This window comes from Ailuropoda melanoleuca, chromosome 1 (assembly GCF_002007445.2).
Source record: "Ailuropoda melanoleuca isolate Jingjing chromosome 1, ASM200744v2, whole genome shotgun sequence".
Classification (NCBI taxonomy): domain Eukaryota; kingdom Metazoa; phylum Chordata; class Mammalia; order Carnivora; family Ursidae; genus Ailuropoda; species Ailuropoda melanoleuca.
In genome coordinates, this window is record NC_048218.1 from 19,748,187 (window position 1) to 19,767,465 (window position 19,279).

The following is a 19,279-nucleotide window of genomic DNA, read 5'->3' on the forward strand; positions in this document are numbered from 1 at the left end:
TCCCAGCCCTCACTTCCAGGGCCGGCGCGTCTCTCTCCTTTGTGTTTCTAACCCCGCCAGCCGCCAGCTGCCCCGCGCATGCTCCCGAGCTCCCGAGCTCCCTGCTTCAGTCTGGTTCGCCTGTGCTCTGGAGCGCCAGTTTTCAGTCTGGTCGCGCTTGTACTCCTGAGCTCTCGGTTTCACTCTAGTTCGAGTGTGCGGTCGGGAGCTCCTGTTTTCAGTTTGGACACGGGCGTTCCCAGGCTCACTGTCTCAGTCCTCTCTCTTGCGGGTGCTGGTCTGAGAGTCCAGCCCGTTCCCCAGCACAAGGGGCTATCGCTTCCCGGCGCCTGAGCGCAGAGGCTCCCTCCCCCTTCCCTTTATCTTCCTATATCTGTGCGCGGATTCACGGCTCCCCGCTTCATACCTCAATACTCAGNCGCGGATTTACAGCTCCTGACTTCATACCTCAATACTCAGCACTGGAGATGTTCATTTGTAGAGATCCAGATGTATCTTCCTGCATCTCAGGCTGATTCTGTGGGTGTTCAGAATGGTCTGGTAGATATCCAGCTCGACTCGGACCAGCTGAGAAAGGGTCGCCTACTCCTCCTCCATCTTTTCTCCTCCTTGCAGAAAGTGGTTGCCTTTCTGTTCATAGAGTTTCTGCTACTCTTTTCTTCATTCTCCAGTTGCATTCATAGGTATTCGGAATGGTTTGGTAGCTCTCTCGCTGAATTCCTGGGACCAGACGAACTTTAGGTCTCCTGCTCCTCCGCCATCTTGGAACGCCGAGCTGGAGCTCAACTCCTGTTTTAAACTGGGTTCCTTGCAGAAAGTGGTGGCTATTCTGTTCTTAGAGTTGCTGCTATTCTTTTCNACTCGTACCAGCTGAGAAAGGGTCACCTACTCCTCCTCCATCTTTTCTCCTCCTTGCAGAAAGTGTTGCCTTTCTGTTCATAGAGTTTCTGCTACTCTTTTCTTCATTCTCCAGTTGCATTCATAGGTATTTGGAATGGTCTGGTAGCTCTCTCGCTGAATTCCTAGGACCAGATGAACTTTAGGTCTCCTGCTCCTCTGCCATCTTGGAACGCCGAGCTGGAGCTCAACTCCTGTTTTAAACTGGGTTCCTTGCAGAAAGTGGTGGCTATTCTGTTCTTAGAGTTGCTGCTATTCTTTTCTTCATTCTCCAGTTGAGTTTGTAGGTGTTCAGAATGGTCTGATAGCTATCTAGCTGCATTCCTGGGACCAGATGAAATTTAAGCCTCCTTCTCCTCCGCCATCTTGGACTCCTCCTCGGATTTTTTGTATTTTTGGTTCTAATTTCGGCTGAAGAAATTTACAATCTCTAGTGGGAAAAGGATTAGCATTCTAAGTTTTAAAGCTGCGTTTGTTAAACTGCTCCAAAAAAAATATTTAATTGCAATACTAGAGAAAGCAGTTTAAAGCACAGAATGAAGCTAATCCTGAGAGCAGTACCTAAAACAGAGAAAAAGAAAACTTAGACCATTGTTATATATGTATGAAATTGCAGATAAATAAATATATATATGAAAAAGCTCTTGTCTAGTACTTTGTAATTGATGGCTAAACCTTATTTGGGTTTGTAGCTGAATTCGCACTGCCAAATTGGTAAATCAAACTATACCAAATTATGCAAAACAAAAACTCAGTATTTTTTGAAGTACTCCAGTGTTAAGAGTACTGCCAAGCACTCACAAAAGCCAATTCAAACCCTCTGGCTGAATATCCCTGAAAACACAAGTTAAGGTTTATGACTCACAGCCAAAACCAATAGTAACAACAACAAAAAACAGAAAACATGCATCTCGCACATGGAAGCGCAGACACACACACACACACACACACATACACACAAGGCCTTATGCGTTAGAATCTGTTCAAGTGTGAACTTAACAAGACTCCAAAATATGTCACCTATTATTAGAATTACTGAAAACATAAAAAATACAAAGAAATTAAGTGATATTTCAAATATTAACAAAAATTTTATAAAAATACGAAGTAGCTTTTTAAAAACCAGCATTTTAAACATGGAAATAAGTTAAACATTTTAAAAACTTGAATAAACAGTTTAAATAATAGAATAAATAGATACAACAGAAGAGAGAATTAGTATATAGAAAGAAAGGTAGGAAGGCATACAGAACACATCAAAACAAATGACAAAGAAATATTAAGGATTATGGAGACATTAAGAGACATGGAGTAAAAACTGGTAATCAAAATGGAATTTCGTAGGAAATGATTGAAGAATGGATTGAGAAGTTTCCAGATTGACCTGTTAATATCAATAATCATTGCAGGAGGCAAAAATTTGCAACTAGGATAAATGAGTATAAACCCATACCAAAATCACAGAACAATACTGTGGTCAATAGCGCAGTGGCCCTTCCAAAGAGTCTGTGTCCTAATCCCTAGAACCTGTGAGTATATTGCTTTATGTGGCAAAGGGACTTTGCAAATGTGATTGAGGTTAAGGATCTTGAGATGGAGATACTATGCTAGGTTACCCAGGGTGCCCGGTTTAGTCAGGTAAATCCTGAAACTCTGAATACCTTTTCTGGCTGTAATCAGATGTGTCATGAGGGCTCTGTTTGTTGTTGCTGCTTCTGAAGATGGAAGCTCATAAGCCTCTAGAAGCTGGAAAAGACTCTTTCCCTGGAGTGTCCAGAATGAAAACATTTCTGACATATTGGCCCAGTGACATCCCTGTTGAATTTTCAATCTATAGAACTGAAAGACAATAAATTTGTGTTGCTTTAAGCCAGTAAGTGTGTGGAAGTATAGCACAGCAGCAAAATAAAATTAATACACATATAAAAAGGTATTTCTGAAAACACTGAAAGGAAAAAAAAGACAGCTTTCAACAAGAAACATAATACTGACATTTTACTTCTCAAAACCATCCAAGGAATTAAGTATGGGAAATGATATATTCACAGATCCGAGAAAGAATAAAAAGACCCTTAACAACCTAGAATTCTATATTCAGTGAAAGTATCATTCAAGAACGAGAGCAAAGCAGAGATATTTCAGCTAAACCAAATTCAAGTGAATTTAACACCAAACCAAACCAAAACGAGCAAAACCCCCTTACTTAAGTAAAGTCTAAGCAGTGGTTCTCAAAGTGTGGTCCTTAGACCAGCAACATGGACGTTTGTGAGATTTGTAGAGGTAAAAAAATATAATCAGATAATGCAAAATAATTTAAGAAACAAAGTAAGTAAACAAAAAGGAAAAAAAAAACAGATTTTTTTAAAAGATTTTAATTTTTCATTTTAGAGAGCGAGCGAACGCAGGGGAGGGGTAAAGAGAGAATCTCGGGCAGACTCCATGCTGAGCATGGAGCCCAACGTGGGGTTCAGTCTTATACTCTGGGGTGATGGCCTTAGCCAAAATCAAGAGTTGGACCCTCACCTAGCTGAGCCACCCAAGCACCCCAAAACCATATTCTCAAATTCAGAGAACAAAATGGTGGTTGCCAGAGGAGAGGTGGGTGGGGGAATGGATGAAATAGATAAAGGGGGTCGAGAGTACAATGTATAAAATTGTTGAATCATAATACTGTACACCTGAAACTAATACAATACTGCATGTTAATTATACTTCAATAAAAAATAGATCAGGAAAATTTTTGATAAAATTACACTGTCCATTGTAACAGCTCTTAGCAAACTAGGAATAAAAAAATGGCTAGTTAAAAGTAATCCAAACCTATAGCAAATGTTGTATATAATAGTAAAATTTTGCTCCCTCTTTAAGAAGAGGAAACAGATAATGTGCCTACTCTCATCTTCCGTATTGAACTAGAGGAGTTTCCCAGCATAAGGAAACAGACGCAAAAAAAAGGAACTGAAAATGAAAACAAAAATAGTATATATTGGTAGATGATACAATTATATGTACAATCACACCACAGAGCAAATTGCTTCTTAGTTCAGTGCATTTATCAAAATTTCCAGTGTGGAACAAATGCTTAAACTGGATGTCAAAAGCAGCTTGCAGAAAGTATCCCCCGGACTATTTAATACCTATGAAATAGACATCTAGAAGAGTAATTCTCCTGGAACTACCCTAAATATCCCCTTGATAATACAACTATTTGACACTATATATTCTAGCTGCCTCATTGATTATCATAGACCCCTTTCCCCATCATGGTTAAATGAGAAGGCATGACAAAATCTAAGAGAACAAAATTAAGTTACTCTCAGATTTGGTTAGGCAACAATGCTGAATGAAAAATGGCTATCTGACAGTCAGCCTTCACTGATTAATAAAGCAAGACCTAGATATTGTGAGGGATGCATATAAATATTCAATTGAATGGTTACCTGGTAACACAATAGCATAGAGTGCTAAGGATTGCTTTTACCTATTTAAAGTGTGTGCTCATGTGTGTATGTGTATATGAAGTAATGAGTGGTACATAATTATCCAAATAAAGGAAACAAAACTCTTTCATCATAACAATTTCTCTTCCAGGTTGAAAAATACATTCCAGCCCTCTTTTCATGAAAATTCTACTTATAATTTAAAGAAAGATACTAAGGCATTACTGTGATTTATAAAAGCATAAACATTTGATATAGGATATGTATCACATGGAATTATAGATACACTTGAGTATATAAAATATTTTCAGATACACATTGCATACATTAAACACATAAACATACAAGGACATTATATACTACTGTAATAAAAGCCTAAGGATGGGATATTGACAAAATCTGAAGAAAAGCAAAGGCTCATGTCTCAAACCCCATTGTGCAAATAAAAATTACAAAAATTCTTTTCTGTGTGCAATTTGCTAATCCACAATGCAGAAACAAAATTTTTTCTCACTGTGGGAAATTTGAAATTGGTAAAAACATTTTCATTATTTTATGAAGACATCAGATTTAGCTCAATTGCATAGATGGCTAATTTTTACAGTGTGATTGAGTTTGCTTTATTGGCCTGCTTAATTCGAGAAATGTCAAGTTAATCTCGGTGGTACAGTATCAAAAATTCGTCAGTTAATGCAATTATTTAAAACACTTGTATGGAAAAAGTATTAGCTCTATAAGAATATCAAAACAAAATTCGCTCTTACCAAGTATGTCTAATGCCATTTATTCAGTTGTCTTCTTTAAAGTAAAATTATATATATGTATACATGTATATATAAACATATAATATGTATATGTAACATATAAATGTATGTAGACATATATGGTGTATATGTTTATGTATAAATATTATGTAAACATACATAAATATATATATAATATTTCTTTTAAGAAAGATTTTATTTATTCAGTGGGGAGAATACGAGCTGGGGGCAGAGGCAGAGGGAGAGGAAGAAGCAGGCTCCCTGCTAAGCAGGGAGCCTAACCTGTGGCTCCATCTGAAGAGCCATGACCTGAGCTGAAGGCAGACGCTTAACCTACTGAACAACCCAGGTGCCCCTACATAAAATATTTCTAAAGTAATAGCTACTTAAATTTGTAAAAATTCAATCTATTTTTATTGAATACCCAATGATGTATAAAATCTTCTATTGGGGCATAAATTACTGATAAAAGATGACGCATTGTACTTGATGGGCTACTTACCTGGAATTACATCAGTGGAAGCAGAACATTTTCATTAAAAGTATTTATTTTTGAAAAAATGCTTCTCCCTGGTACCTGAAGGTGAAAATAGGATAACGCTGCCTTCTGAGAAGCATTTCCGAATCCATCTGCCGAGAGAACTAATTACCTGCTTGCAGACATCTCAACTAATTAAATCCAACAGAGGAATTTTCGAACATATCACTTTTGGAAGATAAAGTGCTTCTTGGGTTTATTGAACTTCATTTCAGAAATGAAGAGAGTTAGAATCAAAGAACACAGTGAAAATGGTTCTAAATGATCAGTGAGGTAGCTGAATTCAGGCTGTGCTCTGTTTATATTCTGACCAAATCAGACATACATTTGTATGGAAAACTTGGGGGACAAAGCAGCACATATCACAAAATCTTTAAATCATACATATATATGTAAGAAATGGTCATCCCAACATAATTGTTCACATTTAAATATCATTGCGAATGCATTTTTGTCTTACTCAAATGTAGAAAAGTCAGGATCAAAGCAACTGGTATATAGTGCTGTCACTGGAGGTGTGAATGCCCTCCTGTGAGATTTTTTTTCAGAGCAACTTCCTTTGGCTTTGATAATAGCTTCAGACAGCAAGTGACTCACTGATTTTATAGATGATATCCAGGAAATATAATACCTAAACATATAGAAGCCCAAGAACATGCTAGTGTATTCCCAAATAGGTAAAAATTAATGGGCTTATATACATCTCCTCTTTCCTTTTACTTAGCAGATGAAAGCAGGGTACTAACCAAGTGTACTTGGAGAAAGAATTTTCTGGAAGGAATAAAATTGTGCTGAGGGACTGTTGGCATCCTTTGTAGAGGGGTCCTCTGGAAAAGAACTCTCATTGGCAAGAGGAACTTGCATCTTATTTACACATACCTTGTCCTCATTGGCAGGTAGGTACTCAGCAAGCAAAGAAATTCTTGCATGAGCAGGGTTGGTGGATAAAAGAAAAATTGAACTGCATATAAAGAATATGGTATTTTATTTTATTTTTTTAATTAGAATTTTTTTTTAAAGATTTTATTTATTTATTCGACAGAGACAGCCAGAGAGAGAGGGAACACAAGCAGGGGGAGTGGGAGAGGAAGAAGCAGGCTCATAGCGGAGGAGCCTGATGTGGGGCTCGATCCCATAACGCCAGGATCATGCCCTGAGCCAAAGGCAGACGCTTAACCGCTGTGCCACCCAGGCGCCCCAAGAATATGGTATTTTAATAGACAAACCATTTTCACATTCATTCAAAATAGCAGAAACATGTTTTATACTTGCTTTACAGATTGAGACTGTGAAGTGCCATTACCAATGCTGAGAGGGGAACAATCAGTTACTGAAATGAAAGCCCTAAAATTTGCAGCTCAATGGCTGTCACTTTATAATTAAGTATTTGTTTTTCATTAGCAGTTAACAAAGCATTTTACTAGTGAGGAACTGATGAAGATACATAAAACAGCCTCATATTATCCTTATAATTAGCTTATGAAAAACTAATATATATTAAATGCCATGATAATATTGGCATTTCTATCCTGGTTTTCCCACTTCTGCTATTATATTTTAGCACCATGAGTTAGACTGAGAACTGATTTATATTGGAAATCAGCTTTCAATGAGCACCTGGCTCTATGACGATTCATTACTGATATTCCTAAGATACATGGGTTACTTTTGTATAACAAAAAGGAGCTAATTTAATATATATTTGTGAGAAATGCGAATAGGGATTTAACAGGGTGTAGAATAGGCAGAGTTTCAAATGGGGCTTTGTTCTTATTCTTTAATGTTTTCATGGCCATCAAGTGAGCTCACATATCAAGCGCCCCACTCCCTCCCAAACAAAAAGACTTCCGTGGTTTGGAGAAAGAGTTCACTGAATCTATATACAGATTTGTGGCAAAATAGAATATTAAAACATTAATTGTTCCAATCCGTGAGTATACTATATCCCTCCGTAAATCTATGTCTTTTAAAAATTTCTCTCAATATTTTATTTTGCTTTTTTCCTAAACTTATCTGAATTAAATTTTAAGGTCTCTATAATTAACTTGAGTTCCACTCAGGGTTTTGTTCCTACAGTTAATAAAGGTTTCATTGAAATAAGATTGTTTCTTCCTTCACCAGGATACTTCAGTGAATATCACTATATCCACTTATGAGAGTCTCCTTTTACTTTGAATTTTATGTCGACAATAAAGTATGATGTTCCTATCTACATCAGGACTCTTATATTGCAATGGCAAAGAACAATATACATTTCAGAGGCACAAAGTATCTATATTCTGACACTGTTGTTTGGAATTAAAGCATCTAGATGTTAGCAATGGTTTTCTTTCTTTTTTTCCTTTTCCTTTTCTTTCTTTTCTTTTTTTGGGGGGTCTACTTAGAAGTTTGGCATGATCTGCTTCAATCACTTGTACTTGACAGCCTTTCTTTTCCTTCCTTGTGATTTTCTCTTGCGAGGTACTTGGAGCCGTAGCCAACTCTCTACAGCTACTAGAAAGTCCTTGGCGTGTTGCACATCCTCAAACAGTCTTCATAAATACAAATCCTAAGATTTCGGTATATCTAAGTACAGTCGCAGTCTTCATCAACTCCTGAGACATATTCAGAAACATATTTGAAGGCTTAGAAAATCAGAGGGCCCAATTAATAGCTTAAGGGATGAGGTATTTTTTTCCCCAACATAAACTAACCCAGAAATCAAGAGTGGCACCCAGGGCTCATGCAATTTTTCAGCAATACCATACCCTTCTTTCCTCCTTCCTTCTCTCATATGTAGCAGATTAGCCTATCATTTCATGGTGGAAAAATTCCCAATTTCTGTTTTAAAGCAGGAAAACGTAAAAAAGCATCAGCTATCCTCCGTTCACCCTTTAATAAGAAAGCAGAAGCTTTCCTAAATACCTTGCCCCCAAACGAGGAATTTTGTTTAAATTTCATTACTTGTAGCTGCCACGTGGAAACTAAAAAAACATATTTATGCTTTTCCCAATACTATTGTGTGGACAGATAAGGAAAGATTTTCGTACTGGCGTATGGTTCATCAAACTGTACTGTCAGCTTGAAGTCTTACGATCATAGGTAAGTTTAACAGTAGCTGACTCTTTCCAGCAGTATTTCATCTATGTGATACCGACTGATACCCCATTCCTACTAATAGCTTTTCTGTTGTGTCTTCTTAGTCCTGAAGAGGTTGGAGATCAGTTACCTGACACTTGGTAGGGGATACTTTTAGTTGTCTTAACGTATTTTCTCCCCAGCATGTATGAGAACCCAGAATCATCTACATTTTCCTCCCAGCAGAATTTATACTTGGTTGAAAGACTTAGCAATAAATATAGTTTAAAAAATATTTTCTTAATCCCTATAGAGAAGAGTATCTTATAACGGTAAATGATTATATACTTACCACAATATACCAAGTACTGTCTGATAAGGATAACCATTCACTCATTTAATCCTTAGTAAACCATTTGACCTTACTTTGCAATAATGAAACTGGCCCACTAGAGCTTACGTGACTTGCTGGAGGTCATTCATACAGTTCTTGGCAGAACAAGAGTTCAAAGCCAGGCCGCCTGGCTCCAGGGTCGCTACACCTCACTATTTTGGCAGAACTTCTAATCTCTTCAAATGAAGTTGCGGGGAATTTTCCGGCATCCCATATTCCCTCAATCTAGGCAAGTAAAACTATTAAAAGGAATTGACACCATCCATAAATTTTGTGAAATTACGAAGGAACATTTAAAAGTTATTGCATGAAAAACCAGATTTTAAACATCTTTCCTTTTATAGTTTTCATCAATTAATGTGATACAAAACCCAACTGTCCATTTCTGGCATGTTGATTAAACAAATGTTTTTAAACTCCACTGGGCAGTTTTGAGAGTGAAAGGGTGTGGTATTAAGCCAGGACAATAGGCATAAAACAATTATTCCCTGCTAAACTAGGACTTTTCATCATCTTAAATTTAGGTCGGTACGTTCAGTAGAATTATCATATTTCTTTGCATCAAATTGAAAATTCTAATTTAAATGGTTCATCCAGGTTTTCCTGAATCATGAACTCACTTTCAGAAATACACCTTTTCATTTCATGTAGGTAAATAACTGTCACTCTGTGCAACTAGTATCATAATTGTGAGCTTGTTTCTGATTGTCTTGTCAGATTCCCTACTGCTATAACTATTCATTATTCAATCTTTGGGTTGAGAATACAAGCAAACTCATGGAATAGCACACTAGGAGACAGATAATGATCCCCAGCTTTGAAAATCATGGTATCGAGATTTCCTTAATGTTTGTTTTCTGAAAATGCCTCAGCCTTGTCCCCATGTGTATATTAGGGGGTGTTGGCGTGGGGGAGGGCTATTAGCACAGCACTGTGGTGGGTAATACTTCGTAGAGGAGTGAATACCTGAATAGTAATTGGGCAAAATAATTGTGAATTACTTAAATAGATGTGCTTATGGTTTTCTTAGTGGTATGATCCCCAAACACAGTCTTTTGCACTCACTCTTCCATTCCTGAAGGAAGAAAGATGATGTAATACATGGAGCTCAGCTCTGATCACACCATTCCCCTGGTTCAAAGGTACACAGTCAGTTCCAACTGCCTATGAATAAAATCTAACTTTTTAGCCAGACTTTCAAGCCCTTCACAACCCAGTCCTCTGTAACACTCTTTCATAAATTGTAGCACAAACCTTTTCCCCCACATTTTAAAATGTATGAACCAGGAAAGAATCTCACAATCACTCATTCAGCAAGAGTTTCTCTCTATAGTTACAAGAGTTGCTGTTGTCACATTTCCAAGTTCACTGATTTTTCTTCTACTTTGTCTATCTGCTGTCAAGATTATCCAATGCTATTTTTATTCAGTAATTATTGTTTTTTAACTCACAAAATTTCACTTGATTCTTTTTCATATCTGCCTTTTCTCTTCTCATTATTTTCATATTTTTCTTTAAATGCGGACCATATCTAGAACAGTGATTTAATTTTCTTTTTTCTAATTATATCTCATTCCCGGTCTTGTTTCTATTAAATGATTTTCTTCCTCATTATAGGTCACATTTTTCTGATTCATCACATTTATGGTAATTTTTATTTAATGTTGGGCATTTTGATTGCCATATTTTGGAATGTCTATAGACTGCTTTTTTTTTTAAGGTTTTATTTATTTATTAGAGAACATGGGGGGGGAGGGGAAGCAGGGGGAGAAGCAGACAGGGAGCCTGATGTGGGGCTCAAGCCCATGACCCAGAGATCATGCCCTGAGCAATAAGGCAGACACTTAACCAACTGAGCCACCCAGGTGCCCCTAGACTGTTGTCTTTTTAAATAAAATTATTATTATGAGTAGTAGTAGTTGTATTTGGTATGCATTTGGATTAGTTGCAGATCAAGGTGATCCTTTTGGGGCCTCCTTTTTAAGCTTTGTATTTGGCAGGTCTATTTTACCCCTTAATGTGAAAGCAGGGTACTTGGGGAGTCTTTGCTGAAAGAGGTATTCAGTAAAGTCACTTTACTCACACCTGTTATAAATGAGTATTTCCACACTCTCTGTGAGCACTGAGATTTATTCATTTCACAGCAACTTAGTCGTGGTTATTTCCTATCCTCATGGAGTTCCCATTCGCATGTGCAACTCAGCAGTCTGCAAAAAATCAAGCAGCGTTATGTAGATTCTTGTATCTCCTTACCTGAATATTTCCCTTCTCTTTCTTGCCCTGTCCCGCAACTTCCAGCCATCTCAGCCAGACTCTTGCCTCTTCTTACATCTACTGTTGATGTCAGTTTCTTTGTGAGTAATCCTTCTTTTTCTTTTACCCATCACTCTTTTTCTTAGTCTTAACTCCTGATGAAATTTTGTCCTTTGGAAGGTCCTTTTGGGAGACCAAATGGGGAGATAAGGAATAGGCTTCCTACTCACTGTTTCAGGTACTGTCCCAGATAAAGACATCTTCTTTGACTCTAGTTTTTGTTTTTTTAAGGTTTTATTTATTTGAAAGAGGAAGAAAGTGCAGGTGCACAAGTGGGGGAAGGGCAGAGAGATGGGCAAGCAGATTCCCTACTGAGCTGGGAGCCAGACCCCAGGGCTCAATCCCAGGACCCTGATATCATGACCTGAGCCAAAAGCAGATGCTTAACTGACTGAGCCACCCAGGCACCCCTTGACTCCCGTTCTTGAAGGAAAGTCCCCACTTGAAAGTCCCCATTTCTGTGTTCCTTGCTCCTGTTCATCACTATATTTTTTTCACTCTATCTTGAAGCCAGCCGTGGCACCAGTGCTTTCAAAGACATTTTTGTTTTTCTTGTCAAACCATCTGATATGACACAGAGCAGTGAGAGTATCAGAATAATTTTATATTAATATAACAAAGCAATTGATGACTTTTAAAAGTATTTTTAAAAACATGTCTTGTGTATATTTTAAGCTGGGTAAAGACAGATACTACTTACAAAACAGATTGGGCAACTTTTCCAGTCTTATGAGAGCTGATTCCTCCATAACATTATAAATTCAGAGTATAAGTAATTCTTTAGTTCATCAGTATGTTACTTTTTCTGACATGACTCATTCCTTTCATTTACTACCAATAATTCCTTCCAGTTTTATTTTAAAAAATCAATAAAACATTTAAAATGAAAACTCAGTTTTCTTGATTATTTAAGGTCATTTGTAAAAATGTGGAAAGTTTTTCCTTACAATTATGAGAAATATTGAACTAAAACTTATGTAGAAAATTAACCAAGTGAACCAAATGAATTTTTGGAACTTATTAAAATCTTACGTATGTAGCTATCCAAGGACATTTCTTAAGTTTATAAATATTATAGATAGCTGATTGTAAGAGAAATAAGAGTACAAAGTAATAAAAAGAGTCATTTAATTTTCTATAATCTGAAATAGATAATTATTAACCAGGTTTTTCTGAAATTAATCACAACATTATGAAGTTAAGGCTCTTTTGACTTTTTTGATCAAATTGCCTTTCATTCTGCCAAGTCTCTAGAATTAAGCATTGTCATGAAATTGCTGGATGTATTTCTAATAGAACACTGTCTATACTTCCATAAGTATAGAATACTATAAAATATTTTGGTATTTTTAATTTTTAATAAAGCAACTCAGAGTAAATATAATTTTGCAATTCATTTTTCCATTTAATACACATTTTTATAATATATTTATGCTAATCGATCTAATTCAATTTTTAGTTTGCAGTATATTTTATGAATCATTTGTTAGCGTCCATATCGATGACTAGGTGTGCTGGAGCTAGCTCCTAAAGGGTCATGAAAGCCCACATCTGCATCAACTTCTAACCTCCACATTCAGTGACATTACATTGGTAGATTGAAATGGCCCATAGGGGTTGCTATTTACACCATGAATTGGCAAATGGTACAAATCAAGACTTTCTTCCCCTTAAAGAACTAATTCTTAAACATTCAGCAGCACACCAATTGGTGTCCATATTATTTACAATATAAAATTATTACAAACAACTCTGAAATAAACATCTTGATGCAAGTACACCTTGTCCAGGTACACCATTCTTACTAGGAAATACGCTTGGGAATAACGTATTAGGGTGCAATATATTGCTATGTAAAGCAATGGCTTAAAGGCTATTTGCAAGAAATATTGTTAGTTGTTCTTCAAAACAGGTACAACAATTTGCACATCCAGCAGCAAAACTGGAAAACTCTTGGCCTTTATATTTCAATTCCATCATTAAAGATTGTCATATTATTACTATTTTATTAATCCTGGTTTTTGCTGATTTACTTGATAATTTTATGATTATAAATTTGTTTAATTTTTTCTTAATTTGTTGTTTCTGTCAGGGTACATGGTTCAATACTTCCCTTTGCTTTTTTTTTTTTTTTTTGGTAATTTGGCTTTTTGCATTTTTAACTCAATTCGAGGCATTTTCTTTTAGGCATTCTTTATATTACAGATAAAAATTTTTGTCTTTTATAGTCAATGAATGTAAATTCTTCTACTGACCTTCATTTTATCTTTTCAGAATTTTTTATGACTGATATAATCAAATTGATCATTCTTTTCCTTCATGGCTTGTATTTTGTGTATGTGTCATTTTCTAAAACTTGGAGTATAACTTTTTCTTAGTTCAGTGAAATACCTAATTTTATTTATTTTCCTATAAAACAGTTAGTTTGTAGAATCAGTACTTACTGAATGAGCCTACAATTTGTCCACAGACTGTGATTCTAGTTCTGTCATATTCCAAGTTCTTATTTTATCCCCTGAGATGTTTCATCTCTCCCTGCACCTGTATACAAGGCTTTCTCTCTGTTCACTCTCTCCTGAGACTGTGTCAAGGAACAGAAGCATCCCTTCATTCACTGTTTCTTTCCCTCTAAAATTACATTGGTATCCATACAAATTAACCACACAAATTTTAGAATAATTTTGCAATCACATAAAAAAATCTATATAGGCTTTTAATTAAAGTTTATTAAAATTATATTGAAACTATCAAATCGTTAATCTTGAAAGAATTTACTATTATGGCATATTGACTTTTAATCTAAGATATAGTGGTTTTTCTTTATGCAGATCTTCTATTAGGGTTATCCATAGTTTTAAAATTTGTGTTCCTATGACTCTAGCACATCTTTGGATTTCTTACTAGCACATTATAAATGGTGTTGATACAAGGGATTTTGTTGTTCCGTTGTTTATTGCTGGTATATAGAAACAAGGTTGATTTTTTTAATAACGATATTTTTAACAAGAATCTGTCTGCATCCTCTTATCTTTCATAAGTTACTTTTACAGTTTCTCTCAGATTTCACTAATGAATTGACATACTATCAGGGTTATTTCTTCAATTTCTTTCATTTATAGTTTTGTTTTAGTCTATTGCTTTATGTCAGGTCACCAGTAAAATATTCAGTGTTGGGCTCAACAGAATATGTCATGTTCTTATTAAAAATGGCAGTGCTTCAATGGTTCAGCATTAAGTGTGATGTTTGATGAAGTTTATTTGGTAATATTTTTTGAAGTTTAAGGAAAGGCATTAATAATCTTAGATTCTTTATGTGTTAACATTAAATGTTATTCAACATATTTATGCATTGATTATGATAATCATAAAGCTTTTCTCCTTGAATCCATTAAAACATTGGTGGGTTTGGAAATCTTCTCAGGTCTATAAGAAAGCCTATTCTGTTGGCTCACTATTGTATTCATGGCTCTTGGGTTGACCTAACTCTCCTAGTGGGTTAAGGAGGGTAAGAAGAGTATTCAATAGGTGCACGAATGTTTTGGCCTGAGGCTAATACTAAAATGAGTTCATATATTCTTTCAATCCATAGACAGGTCTCTAAGTATTGCTAACAAGATGTCAACCAATGTGATGTCATCCAAAATGATATATTTAAAACTTCATGATTTATGACCTAATGTGGCTTGACCAGAGTTCCTGGGAAAAATAATACAGTGTGTTTTCCCAAGATGTTCCCAAATGTAAAAGGTACTGATACAATATAAAACAGTCTGTTTTTCATTATCCTTGCATTATTTTACTTTGACAACAGCTTGCTTTAAATTGCTTTTCAAAAAATATAACTTATTTTATATTTTGTTTTCTTTTTCCGTAATACTTGATGATGGCATATTATTTTAAAATTCTACTAGGCAGTTTCATATTTAATTTTGCATTTAAGGGAGATTGCATTTGGGTCACATTTATAAAATTTTACTGTTCTTATAAAACAAACAGGTTATCTTGCCCTGTTTTTCTACCTTCTGTTATTAAAAAGAGTTTTTAGAACATTTGCCGTTTGATAATTCAGCAAAAATGCCTGTAATACTGAAACCATTTTATTTTCAGTGGAATAATTTTTCTACCAAATAACTTTCTTTAATGAATACCGTATTTTTAGATATTATATTCTTTTGAATTATTTTTAAATTAATACTTCCCATTTTTCTTTAAAATAATATATTGGAATGAATTTATTGATAATGTAATCATAATATTTTTCCAATTTTATTTTTTCTCAAGTCTGTTTATATATTTTTAGTTGTTTTCTTTCTCCTATTAGAAAATGTTTGTTCTTTATCTTCCAAATTAAAAAAATATTCCACTGTTTTGTTTTTGTTTTCTCTTTCATGAATTCCTGCCTTTTATGATTTTTATCTCCTGCCTCTTGTCTGGGAGAGGGACTACTGTTGCTAGATCCTTCTCATGATAACAAAATTCTTTAATTTAGTGTTTGTTTTTATATACCTCTCACCTTTTTTTCTTTTGTTTTTTGATATGTTTCTTTAAAAATTCAAATTACTTTCTAAGCCTGGCATACATACATCCCACAGGTTTTGTTAGGTACTTCTTTTGTTAGCCTTCATTTTTATTCATGGAGACAGTAGCAGTAGTAGAGGTATAGTTTCCTTGTTAACAATCCTATTTTAGGGGGCAGTATACGGGCATAGAGTAACACCCCAGGTAGAGGGCCTACCCTACTGTGAGCCCTTTATAAACTGCAGGGTTCAAGGAGCCTAATTCCCTCTGCCCCAGTGAAAGAGCTGCAGTCCAAGCCTTGGGGGTGCAGCAATACGACAGGGCAGAAACCACCTCTAGGTCACTTGCACCTAATTAGTATTCATAGTTGGGAGAAAATCAGCCACTTCAATGGCCACAGTAGTTGAACAAATTCCAACCAGGGTCTGTTACCTGCATAAACACCTTCCTTTAGCTGATTTTCATAAAATTCTGTAGAATGCCAGCTTCCTCTCTGGGATGAGAAATCTCTCTTTTTTTGTTTGCTTGTTTGTTTTTTTATAATAATATTTTTTTATTATATTACGTTAGTCACCATACAGTACATCCCTGGTTTTTGATGTAAAGTTCGATGATTCATTAGTTGCGTATAACACCCAGTGCACCATGCAATACGTGCCCTCCTTACTACCCATCACCAGCCTCTCTCATTCCCCCACCCCCTTCCCTCTGAAGCCCTCAGTTTGTTTCTCAGAGTCCATAGTCTGGGATGAGAAATCTCTTAACTATCATAAATGCTTCATAACTCCACAGTTACTGCTTTTTAACCCGTCAGTTAATACAAAGAGATTTATTTAATTTCCAAATGTTTATAATTTTTCATACATGCTTTAAAAAAGAAAGCAGGGTAAGTGGGTTTGGAAACATCGGTTGGTTTTCTTTCCTCCATTAATTAAAAGTTAGAAATCCTAGTCTTACCTTCCTTTGGTTATTTTTTAAATGTTGAAATATAGATACAAATGTAAATATAGATATAGTTCATAGCTGTAATGTGGCTTGTTATCACAGTTTTAGATTAACTCCTGTGTCACTAGCATTTTAAAAAGGAGTAATTTTTTTTGGCCCAATAAGAGACACTATTACCGAGATATAATTAAGTCAGTTAACTTCCATATGGTTAATGGAATACATAGGAAATAAAGATGGATAATATTTCAAGGAGGAAATCTCTCACAAGATAGACTGCAAATGTAATTCAACATGATCTTGTTTTCATAGAGACTGATTTCATAACTGGAGGAATTATTTAATTTTAAAATTTAAAGGATTTATTTATCTCTGGAGAATTTATGGTGCTAAATACTGGTAACCAATTAAATTAGGAGGTTTCTATTGATCTGATCAATTATATTTTTAATAAATTAAAAATGTTTAGATTTTAATGAAAAATATTAAGATGAGAAGATTTGTGTTTAGTGTGATCAATAGTTACAATATATAAAAGTTTTGTATCATATATTAATATTCCTGATATAAATATATGATTTTATTGCAGCAAAACAATATATTTCAGAAAGAATAATTATCTTTAATATTTGTAATAATATTTTATGATCTTGAACTTCTCCTTAGAGCTATATATATACACGCACATTATATATATAAAATAGATAGCTATTACAGTAAATGATTTTATATTTTGTGATTCAACAGCAGAGAATAAAGATGTCAGACATTTCTTCCTATTCTTTAAAAAAAAAATTTGGTGACAAATTTCCCATATCCATTACAAACAAGCCAAAAAGTTACATAAAATGATAATTCATTGTATTTAAATCCAGGTGACATAAAAACCTCATTAAAGCAAACCCTGAACAATTAATTAACTTATAAGCATATAAGTAAATGGATATTAGTAACCATTAAAAAAAACCCCACTGATGTCCATGATCTGATTATTCATTCAAAAGTATTCCATAAATACTCAAATGGAGTATTCAGTATGGAGTAGTTTCTTGAGATATATTAGTATACAAAACATATAAAATATTTTTTGGTATTGAGCTTGCATTTTATTAGAGGAGACAGAACAAATTTATAGTGTGCTAGGAGGTTATATGTGCTATAGGAAGTAATGCAGGGTAAAGAGAATTGGAAATGTCAAGATTCAGACATGTGGCAGGTTGCAGTTTTAAATAGTGTGGTCAGGTAAGCCATACTAAGAAGTGACGTAAGCATAGATAGAAAGGATACAAAATAGTTAGCCATGAGGGTATCAGTATTGGCAGCAGCAACAGCCAGTGTAAATACCCAATGGGAGAAGCATACGTAGAACACTATGAAGAATGTGTCTGGAAAGAGTGATTAGTGAGGTCAGGGTGGTAACTGGAATCTCTAGCATGTAAAGTGTGTAAGCCTTTGCTTTTATTCTGATAGAAATATTGAGCCCTTACATAGTTTTTCACAAAGGAATGACCCAAATTGAATTAACTTAAAATTAACTCAGGCTACTAAGTGGAGAATTTACCACAGGGGAAATAGAAGTATTGAGATCACATTTAACACTATATAGGTGAGAGATGATGTCATCTTGAATCAAGATAGTAGCATAAAGGTACTTGAGAGGGTTCATATTTTAGATATATTTTGAAGGTAGAATGAATGAGATATACTTTGCATCCAATCTGTCAGTATCAGAGGCAAATTGTAGCCAAATCTGACTGAAAGTTAGCTAATATTCCTATATATTATGAGGTTTTGTTTTTGATTAAAAACAATATATAAACTCTTCAGGAAATAATATGTACTCTTTCAGCACACAAAAAATGAAAGAATATATTCTAGGATGTTTATCTTCTAGAAAAAATGAAAGGATCAAAAGGTTATATAAAATTATTGGCTGTAATTGCTCAACTGATAACAACATTAAGCTTATTAAGGCTTTTCTGTTCCAGATTTGCAATTTCATTACTTACCAATGAGAAACTTGGTTCCTATTCTCATCAATACATTTCCTTACTTGAAAAAGAAAAAAAGTACTTTCCCTATTTGATCAATGTCTTTATATGTAACCAATCTTTCACGGTCTCCTGATGCCTGAAAATTCTTTTTTCGACAGAAACGAAAAAGCTGATTCTAAATAACATATGGAAATAGAAAGATTTAGAATTGGCAAAACACATTTGAAAAAAATAACGAAGCTGGAAAGGTAGTAACTTCCTCATTCAAAGACATTAACTACTTGGAGAAAAAAAAAAAGACATTAACCAAAACAGTGTAGTATTGATATCAAGAAGACAAACAGATCAATAGAGCATCCACATGCATGTGGATTATTATGTTTTAATAAAGATGCAAAGTTAATTCAGTGGTGGGAGTT